The sequence below is a fragment of the Echinops telfairi genome, unplaced genomic scaffold, assembly GCF_000313985.2.
Source record: "Echinops telfairi isolate 266 unplaced genomic scaffold, ASM31398v2 ScPeMD7_7401;HRSCAF=8416, whole genome shotgun sequence".
In the NCBI taxonomy this organism is placed as follows: Eukaryota; Metazoa; Chordata; class Mammalia; order Afrosoricida; family Tenrecidae; genus Echinops; species Echinops telfairi.
Window position 1 is genome coordinate 5914858 of NW_022111301.1, and position 10844 is coordinate 5925701.

The following is a 10844-nucleotide window of genomic DNA, read 5'->3' on the forward strand; positions in this document are numbered from 1 at the left end:
ATCAGCACAAAGTGCCTATTAATTCTGGGAAGTACGGGTAGTTCTATTCTAATTTTGTTGGGAAGCCTTATCTCACCTACCTTAAATCCATGATTTGCCCTACTCAGGCTTCTTTTATTGTGATAAAAACTGGAACAACATTTAAAAGAAACATGATTTGAGTCTCCCAAGGATGACAACACTACTCTTTTGACATGGGGTAAATTGAATTACAAGTGATTCTTTGGGGAAACATAGAGAAATGGAAACACAGCTTTCAGAAGGAAATAGACCTAGATGTAGGATATGGTGAGAAACAAAAGCTTGGTGTTTTCTCGCTTCTGTTTAATGTCTAGATGATTTTGTAGCAATAACTTTTGACTTACCATCATTTATATGGAAATATGTAAAAATATACATACATGTTTGCCAAAGTCACAAACAAGCTTCATGTGTATAACAAGTAAAAACAAACCAATCAGATGCTGAAATGGAAAGTTTGTGTTAGGACATTACACATCATGGCTACGGGTAATTTTATTCATTTTGGCGTTGGAGGAACTTTTTCAGTAATTATGTTTTTCTAGAATCTACTCAATTGGCTACCACAACTGTGAGAATGGGACCCATGCAGTCTCAGTTTCTATGAGTGGCTCTGGTTTTGCCCGTAAAATTGTTAACCATAATGACAGTTCATTAGCAAAACTACAAAGAGATTTGTAGCAAACCTACAAAAAATTAACTTTTTTAATAGCATCCACCCAAGATACTCTATTCACTAGGCTGTCAAGAAATATCAGTAGCCAAGTGAGCTAGGCAGACCTCACTACCCTCTTTGATCTTTATACAAATAAAATTTGCCTTTAAGCTACAGACACTTTTTATAAGCTTATAATGGTTCAGAATAGTCCAAAAGGACTCTGTTTTCAGACTTTTCTTTGGAAGAGAAATACACCGTGTGTCTCTATTTAATAAACTATTTGGCTGGATGAATCAAAGTTTTAAAAAGTAATCAGGCCAGCATTTCTATTCCTTCTTATAATGATACCATTATCCTACTGCTCTTGTGATTTCAGTACCCACAGAGATGAGAATACTTTTACTTTACATTTATCATTTCCCAGAGAGTAGAATTGACTCCATAATCACACTGAGAATATAATTTCCTTAAAAACAAATACAATTAATTTATAAATCTAAGTTTTGATATAAAAAGTCAAGCAAATAGCTAACCTAAAATAATATCAAACTACATCTTTTTACATGATAAAACTGTTAGCTTTATATTGTTAGCTTTAAGTGACTTCCTTTTTCTTTATAGCAGTTTTTTTTCTCCCCACCTTGAAACATCATAGTCTCACAGTTGAATCACTTCTCAGGCTTTTTATTTCATTATTTTATCTCATCTTTTTTACTTGAAACAGCAAAAGTACTGTTTTGAGCCCTCCTGCTTGGCACTGAAACCAGGATTTAAACTTTAGAATGTTCAAAGAAAACCAGAATTATCAGAAGAAGCCTTGGATTTATAGAGAATCTTTTGAAGAACTCAAAGTATGAGAATCCTCTCCAATGGTCAGGGTTAGGTTACAAGGGGTAAAGTATATGATTTCTCTGTAATCTCACCACCCTCTTATTCTTCTGTATGACTGTAAAAATACCTTGATGGAAATGGTAGATACAATATTGGTTAAGGCCGCATCAGAAAACAGTTTTTCACTTAGATGTTTCAAAAGACATTAATAAAGGGAATATTTAGAGACACTAGATTTTGCAAAGAAAACTGAGAAGGAGTGTTGAGAAACCCAAAACCAAATATGCCTCTTTTGATCATACATCAGAAAAGAAAATAGAAAAAATCCAAGCTAGTGGAGGCCAGTCAGAGCAAAAGCCTGGAGGGCATTTTCATGAGACAATGGAGAGGGGATTGAGCACAGAATGGGCAATAGAATTGGGCAATAGAGAATGTTGCCTAAAGCAAGTGGATAAGCAAAAAAGGCCCCCCTAAAAAAAGTGGAAAAAGAACAAAAAAAATGAAATGAAAATAATGAAGTCATCTTTATGAACGTCACAGAAAGCATGTTCTCCCTTTATTTCCTGCTCATAGCTCAGAAACTGTTAACAGAGGATACTGCTTCTCAGCCCAGATTAGATGGATGATAGGATTGAGATGGAAAACCCTGGCTTACAGTTAAACCTTGTACATGTCAATTAAAAGCTTTTGTATACTGTGAAAAAAAATCTGTGAAACAGCTTCCTATGGAACAAAGAAGAACACTTCATGGGCATGAAGAGTATCAAAGGACATTAATTTTTATTATGGTTTTCCTTTACTCAGAGGAGGAAACCCACCTTCAATAAGAAGGTTGAGCAATTTTAATCAGTCATTGTATTTTGGGGGGAAATTATCAATTAAGTCATATTATAATTAAACTACTTACTGATTACAGCATTTCTTGGTTCTACAAGTAGTTGTTTTATTTAAATGTAATTTAATAATGATTCTTTCTTTCCTGCATATAAGTATCTATTTGATTTAATAGAGAGCTTCATTCGTACCATCCAAATGGGAGTTGTTCAGTATTAGACTGTGAATCTTGCACTAATTGGAACACTTCAAACACATCACTCACCTCATCTTTCAGAGTAATTCTTCAGTGGAGCCATATACTAGGAGGATGCAGCGCATCAACCTCATGGAGTATAACCCAGTAGGAACTAAAGACGTCAATGAATCAACAGAGCAAATCATTTGAACCATGTCCAAGTATTCATTCTAATACATTACACCATCCATACCAGTGTTCTGATACAATAAATTCAACCATCTGTAGTCCTGTATTATGATCTCTTGGTTGTGGTGGGTGTTGTTGAGCACCATCTAGACTGTCTGACCCATTGTGGCACCATACACAACACAAGGAAATGTTACCAGTCCTGTGCCATTCTCACAGTGTTGCTATGTTGAGCTCATGGTTCCAGTCATGATGTACATCCATCTCCTTGAGGCGCTTCCGCTTTTCAGTTGCCCCTCTATTTTACCAAGCATGACATCCTTCTCCAGGAACTGGACTATCCTGACAGCATGTTCAAAATATGTAAGACAATTGTGGACCATCCTTGTCCATATGGAATACCCTGACAATTGTTGACCATACTTGCCCATATGGAATACCCTGACTGTACTTCTTCCAAGACAGATTTGTTTGTCCTTTTGGTAGTCATGGTACTTTTCAATATTCTTCAGCCGTACCACAATTTCAAATGTACTAATTCTTCTACAATCCTGCTTATTTAGTGTCCAACTTTCATACATATAGGAGGCAATTGAAAATACCACGGTTTGGGGCAAGAGCACCTCAGTCTTCAAAGTAATACCCTTGCTTTCTAAAACTCTGAAGCAGTCTTGTGCAGTGATGCACCCAATGCAATACATCTGATCTCTAGACAGCTGTACTACAAGGATTGATTATGGATCCAAACCAGAAAAAATCCTTGACAACTGCAACATTTTCTCTATTAATCGTGATGTTAACTATTAGTCTAGTTGTGAGCATTTTAGTCTTCCGTACATTGAATTGTAATCCACACTCATGGCTGCCATCTTTGATTTTCATCAAGTGATTCAATTCCTTCTCACTCTCTGCCAGCAACTTGTGTCATCTTTAATAAGATCCTTCCGGAGTCCACGTTTACTTTTGCTTTCCTGAGTCAACGATAGAAATAACAAAGGTCTCGAAACTTCTTTGATCTAATTGTAATACAAAAACGTCAAATTAAATTAAATTAAAATCAATGTTGGAGCCTAACTCTTACCAAACTCTATAGATGCAGGGTGGGACATTTGGGTCTTAATGAGAACAGAATTCTCTTTTATGTAAACAAAATTTGATAAAATTTTGAAATGTTTTATTCAAAAGGAGGCTAACTTTCTCAGTCGTGGATAAAGAGGATGCATCTATGCCTGTATAAATAGCAGCATCCCATTTCTTCCCCCCCCCCTTTTTTAAATCATTTTATTAGGGGCTCATACAACTCTTATCACAATCCGTACATACCTCAGTTGTGTAAAGTACGTTTGTACATTCATTGCCCTCATCATTCTCAAAACATTTGCTCTCCACTTAAGTCCCTGTGATCAGGTCCTCATCCCCCCCCCTCCCCAGGCCCCCTCCCTCATGAAACCTTGATAATTTATAAATTATTATTTTGTCATATCTTGCTCCCATTTCTTAAGGTATCTTGATATGCCTTGCTCAAGAGACCAGTAAACCTACCCCTCACTTACCAAGTATCTTGTCTTTCTGCATAGTGCATTAAAACAATAGGAAAAATCTACTGAAATCACCTAAATCTAGGTAAGGATTATTCGACTTTGAATAAAATAATGACTCTTTCCTGATTCTTAAGTCTTTGAGCTCTCATATTCCAACCCTCTCCCAAGTAATGGATGCAAATACAATGTTAAAAGAGAAGAGAGTTGAATGCCTATTACCATCAACCTTTGTATGTTCTGGGGTCAGCAGAATTCCAAAATAGGCTGGGGTTGCTTCCACCGTCCCAGCAGGCCTGCTGCTTTTGGAACAAAGTTTCCATGGAATTAGTAAAGAAGTACAAAAAGACACTCAGTGATCACTTTACTGAAGACATTGATTCAGTTTACACGGTTGGAAGTGCTGGTGCCAGCAATGGCCATCCTAGGTAGGTGGACTTCTCCATGAAAAGCAAGAACTCAGAGTGAGTTGTGGTGGGGTGGGCCCCTCCTGGTTGCAAATCCTTATCCAGTCCAGTCGCTGTGGTTTGAAATGCACAAGATGAACTGCCTGAAATAGTAAAGTCCTATTAAGGTATTATTATCCCTGTGGGGCCTTGCTGTGACCCTTGAAGACTGCGGAGCATTTGGTTGCTGAAGTTTTGAATAAAACTGAATGTTATATAACAACCTAGTGTGGGGAGCCAAGCCACGTAGATGAGTGTGAAGTTTAAGTATACATTTAGATAAGTATACATTTCATTGCCGACACCTCAGCTGAGCCTTCACTAGGTGATTCCACCCATCTATCAAGCCCTTTCCCTCTTAGCTTGGGGTAACATGGTAAGATTAGTGAATTTTGTTGTCAAGAAACCATTATCTCATGCATTTTGGAATATAAATATAATCCGTGCATGAACTTGAGATTGTGTCAGTGAAATAAGATGGTCATACATCAGGCACTCTGTAAGCACTGTAATCATGTAGCTGTTAGAGGTGCCTCAGATAAGGAAAACAAACTCTATGCTTGTAGTATATACTGAGTTCTAGAAGGACCTGTTTTTATAGTTTCCAAGAAGGAAATGGCTAATTTAATCCAGCGGGCACCAGGTTGACTGTAGCTAGATGGTATTTCCAGGGATTATGCGAAATTGAGGGCTTCGTTTTTGTCTGTTCTGCTAACAGGGCTGACAGATTTAACCTAAAATTGCAGGCTGCCAGAGCAAATTTGAACTTCAAACATAGGGACAATGTTTTATTTAAAATATGTATGCCATGGGAAAATATTGACTTATTGGTATTTAAAAGCTGTGTGTATTTATATAAGATACTAATGCAAGTAGGAGCCCAGTGTTTTGTCTGGCAATGCTGAAAACTGGCTAGTTGCACAGCCTAATGTTCTATAGTCAAATTAGCATTGGTGATGGGATACTCAATTTCGAGTTCGTTAATTACATCCATCTCTGCTCCTTACTTGAGGATTTTGGATAAGCACTAGAGAGTCAGAGAATAGGCTCTAAGCACGAAGTGGTATCTGTGAGGCAGGCTCTTTCATTCAAGACTGGCTATGTACTTGGGGAAGCTAGGACAAAATGTAGCGTTCTTTCATAAAATTACTAAGAATTGCACAACGATGATAAAAGAACTTAAAGTTGTACATGCCATACAATCTTGAAACTGGACCTAAAGCCACCCGTATAAATGTTGAGATACTGTTTCAGGTTGAGTATTATATGATATGCATGCATGTAAGGAAAAGGTTATATACATTTTACATCAACTGTGATAGGCCTGCACACATTGCTGCTTTCTATATGTCTTGATTCAGATCCTTGAGGGGGTTTCTTTTTTTAATAAGCTCCTAATTGAACTGATAAAGCTAATTTTCACTGTCCAGTATATCTGTATTTCAAAGCATGCTAAGTTAGGACCAAATTTACTGTTACAGACTCTATGCAATGTAAGGATTACCCTTTACTGCTTCCTATTAGAACTATGAATGGGGCTGTAATATTGAAGAAGTCCATGTTAGCTGGTGTTGAAATAGTAAACCAACCCATCTGTTATCCAAGACAGGTTGTCATAGAAAAGTCTCAACAAGGCTATGTGTATTTTTCAAAGCAGAAAATCTGAGGAGATTGAGATAGGAATCTGAGTCATATATTTATATAATTTATCATGGCTTCTGAAGCCATGTAGGCTTAGGTTCTTAGCAAGGATGCCTAACACACAATGGATCTCAGCTGTCATTGCTCGACAAATATAGTAAGCAGCTTGAGTTGTATTCACTTGTTGTCTTTATTAATCCCTGATGGGATGACAAAAGGTATTTTTCAAATAGAGAAAAAATTATACATAAAATACATTATCTTATTGGAGAAGCCTAGGATTTCATGATGTGAGTCTTTTAACAAGGCTTCCTGATGGCTCCACACAGCATGTTTATATATCATACATATTAACCAACAGCAAATAAATTGTGCCATATGGACTAACATCAGTTTTCACTTAGTGTACTATTTCTGGACCCCATGCAAAAAAAAAATCACTTGCAGAATTTCTCAATAAATGAATCTTAAATTCATTTAACAAATGCATTTGTTGACTTGACACAACCTGTTTCCAAAATCTAAAGTGACTTATCAGGTACCAGTCCTCTTTCTTTTTTATAGGACCTTCAAGGTGCATAAACTTGTCCTTGACCATAGAGAGCTTCTTCTGACACATCACAGTCTACTGGACTCCTAATAACTTCATCACGATGTCTAGCCATTGGATATTTAATACATTTTTTGTTGCCAATCTCTAGCACATATTTATCTTTCTTGACTATAAGAGAATTTACACTTCCTGCTTATTCAATCAAATTATCATGATGTCATCAATATATTGTACCAGCGGAATGTCCTGTGCAGTATCAAGATGATCACAATAATTAAAATAACTATTAGGTAAGGGTTGTGTCGATATGGGTTAGGCATTAGGCTGCTAACAGTGAAGTTAGTGGTTCAAACCCACCAGCCTCTATGTTGCAAAAATATGGGACTACCTTGTTCCTTAAAGATTTACCAACTGCAGAATCTTACACAACAGCTCTCCTCTGTCCTACATGGCTGCTGAGAGTCATAATTTACATAATTCAGTGGTCTTATTTGTAATTTTGAAGAAATACAATGATTGTTTATGACTGTCCTCAGCAAGTATCAATTAAGTCTTTGGATCCTTAAAGTATTTGTCTTGTTTGAGTCCACAATCAATGCTCGCTGAAGTAGTAGTCAAGAGATGAAAAAGGAAAGTTGTATTAAGTAAATATGTTATACCAGATCTCTTTAAATCATTGAAAACCAGGGAGTTATTTTTGAGGACTAGGGCACACCTGACCCAGCCATGGGATTTTCAATATCCTCGTACGCATGTGAAAGTTGGACATCGAATAAAGTAGACCGAAGAAGAAGTTGAATTGTGATGCTGGAAAAGAATAGTAAAAGTACCATGAATTACTGAAAGGATAAACCAATCTGTCCTGGAAGAAGTACAGCCAAGAGTGCTCCTTAGAAGCAAGTGTGTGTGGCGAGACTTCATCTTACACGCTTTGGACATATTGTCCAGATAGACCAGCCCCTGGAGAAGGACATGGCGATGAAGGCCCTCAAGGGAGATGGATTGACACTGTGGTTACAACAAGGAACTCAAGAATAGAAGCAATTGTGAGGATGGTGAGGACTGGTCATTGTTTTGTTCTCTTGTGTATAGGGCTGATATGAGTCAGAACTGACTTGATGGCACCTAACAACAACTGATCACGTTAGAAAAATAAATGATTGATTAATAGTGCATACACATAAAAATTGCCGGAAGTAATGTTTTCCTGTTCCACTAAAGGAATATCTAATACAGCAGCTGCAAATAGGGCTTACATTCGAGTTGTTTCCGACTTGTCTTTTTTTACCTATGGTTTGTACAGAGGCCAATGCAGAACTTGAACAGGGTATATGCTGAGTACAACCATGCTAACGCTACTAGCTACAAGTCTTTATATGATGTATTATCACTTCTGAATTGCTATACTGTCGAAATAGGACTAAATGTCTTAGGATTTTACCTAGTTCTTCTTACCCATGTTAACTTCCTCTACATATCAGCCGATAGTTCTTTCCTCTTATTGCTGCATTCTAAAGAGTCAATTCCAACTCATAATACTTAATATGTTTAGAAGCTTCTAAGACATCAATTTGAACTTATATTTTCATTTAAGGTCAGATGACTATTTGGTAGAAATAGTATCATGTGGTCTCTATAAACTTCTATCTCACTGGAGAATCACGGACGCAGCGTCCTGACGCAGTGTCAGCCGAGACGATTGATGAAAGTATCTCTGAAATGCTTGGTATTTCTCTCTCTCTCTCTCTGTGTATATATATATATATATATACACACACACATATATACACACATATACATATATATATCACATGGTAAAATGTTTTCATATCCTTTGCCATTACATGAGTCTTCCGCAAGGGACCTAGTCTCTAATTCAACAATGAGCTATGGATCTGTGAACTAATTTAAACGTATTGAGAGCATGAAATCTGGACCCTAACAGAAGAAATATCTGGAATCCAAAAGTAGCCTCATCAGGTGTTTTGTCGTTGTTGTTTTCATTTCCTTAGTTGCTTTTATTTATATAAAGTTGTACTTTCATTGCCTACAATCTAATCCCTCTGCCATTAAAACCATTATCTAGTTAGTCATCAACACAAATCAAGTAAACCTAAAGCCATTCCTGTCTTATCACTCAGCATCATAATTTTGCCCTCCTTGTTCCTAAGCACTAAAGGTTTCCATCTATGTATACTGTTTCCAAATCCCCCATATCCATTTTATTAAGTAATCCAACTTCTACCCACAACCCAAGCACCCAGTGGACAACCACTGAAGGCATCTGAGCCTCAGAGATGTTGGTAACCATAGGAGTACATTTCGTATCATCTACGCAACATGGATAGTCTTTAGCTACTAATGTGTTCCTTAATGAGATGGTAGGTTGTCTGTTTCTACATAACACCTTCATGCTACAACTTCCACCTTTAGAAGTCTCTGTCAAAAATGTGGCTCTTACTCAATATATTGAAAACCTTCATCGACTCTAATGCAAAAGGAAATGAATTACTTTAGAATTAATTTCAAAATTCAGGTTATCCAAGTATAGAGTAAAATTGCTGCTTTGGATTTTCTTGACCCTATTCTTTGTAGAAGAAGAGGACCAGCTCTCCTCTCACTCATCCTCACCCCACCAAGTGAGCAGGTATCTTTGAACTGCAAACCTTTGGATGAGGAATTCACATAAATCATTTGTGACACAATAGGGTCTTATTCAGGAGGCACAAGACTAAGGATAATGAGCATTGTATCAAACTGACTCCACAGAAATATTGATATTAAGTAATATATCCAACACTTTTGTGGAGAACTGAACTTTTATTTTGCACTTAGCTGTTCAAAGAGATTTGACTTAAGGAATTTGGCATATAGATGTGTTTAAGTTTTGAGAGTATACAGCAAATTGGCTATTTGAGCCTCGCTAACAACTGTCAGCTCTCTACATGAGAAGGAAGGAACAACTTTCAAAATAATTCCCCAGGAAAGGAAGTGGCTAAAGAATTGCTCACATGTCAGAGATTTAACCAAGTGGTCACAGGTTTAAAGTGATAGTTTCTAAGCTATAGCAAGAAATGATTGATAATCAGAAAATCAAATTTCAAGTCATAAAAAAATGAAACAAAGTAGAAAAAGGAGAGTAACTGATTATTAGGTGCGTCCATTTGGCAATGGCTTGTAAGTTAAATTGAAAACAAATATTTTTTTTCTGATTAATGCTGAAATGAAAAATCAAAACTGTTCACATTTCAGAAAATGCATTAGCAAATGTAGGGAAAGACTAACACATTTGGACAGGTCTAAAATGTTAGAAATGGAAAGAAAGTTTTTTTCTCATTAGTTTGTCTTTTTTATGCATTCTATGGTTGCATTACATAAGTGCATCCCAATCCACTACAATGCAGTTGTTTCTACCCAGCAACAGTGTGTAGGGTTTGCCAGGTAGTAAACATGGGCAGCAGCAGTTAGCCTCATCTTTCTCTCTGAAGTGTCTGGTGAGGGTCTGAGAGAGCCGCCTGGTGAGCACACCATGTATGAACACCTAGTACACTGCTCCATACAATTACGCAAACTTCAAAACAACATCTAAATACATTTCAACTCTACCATTTTTCACAGAAAAAGAAAAAGAATGAAAACAAATTTCACTGTTTTTAATATGCTATTAAGTAATCATATAGGTTTCAAAAATGTGTAATTTAATTAAATTTTTCAACTGATTTTTAAAGTCCCTTCTATTACAGAAATAAGTGATAATTAACAGTTGCCTAATTTTTGTAACATTCATTTCCTCACTGAGAATGCATAGAAGCAAAAGGCACACTCTGCCTTTTGGACATATTTTACTTGTGGCTCTGGACCCTGAATACAGCTTTCCTCTGTGTTCCAGATCTTTGAATTTGGAATCTAACTATACCCAAAACCATGTCCACAATTTACTTACAGCAATAACATT

The 10844-nt window shown here is 36.7% G+C and overlaps 1 pseudogene; it reads right to left on the bottom strand.

The window, feature by feature from the left end:
- Positions 1–91, bottom strand: part of LOC101642267 — a 5423-nt pseudogene extending 5332 nt beyond the window's left edge.
- Positions 92–10844: the final 10753 nt, after the last annotated feature.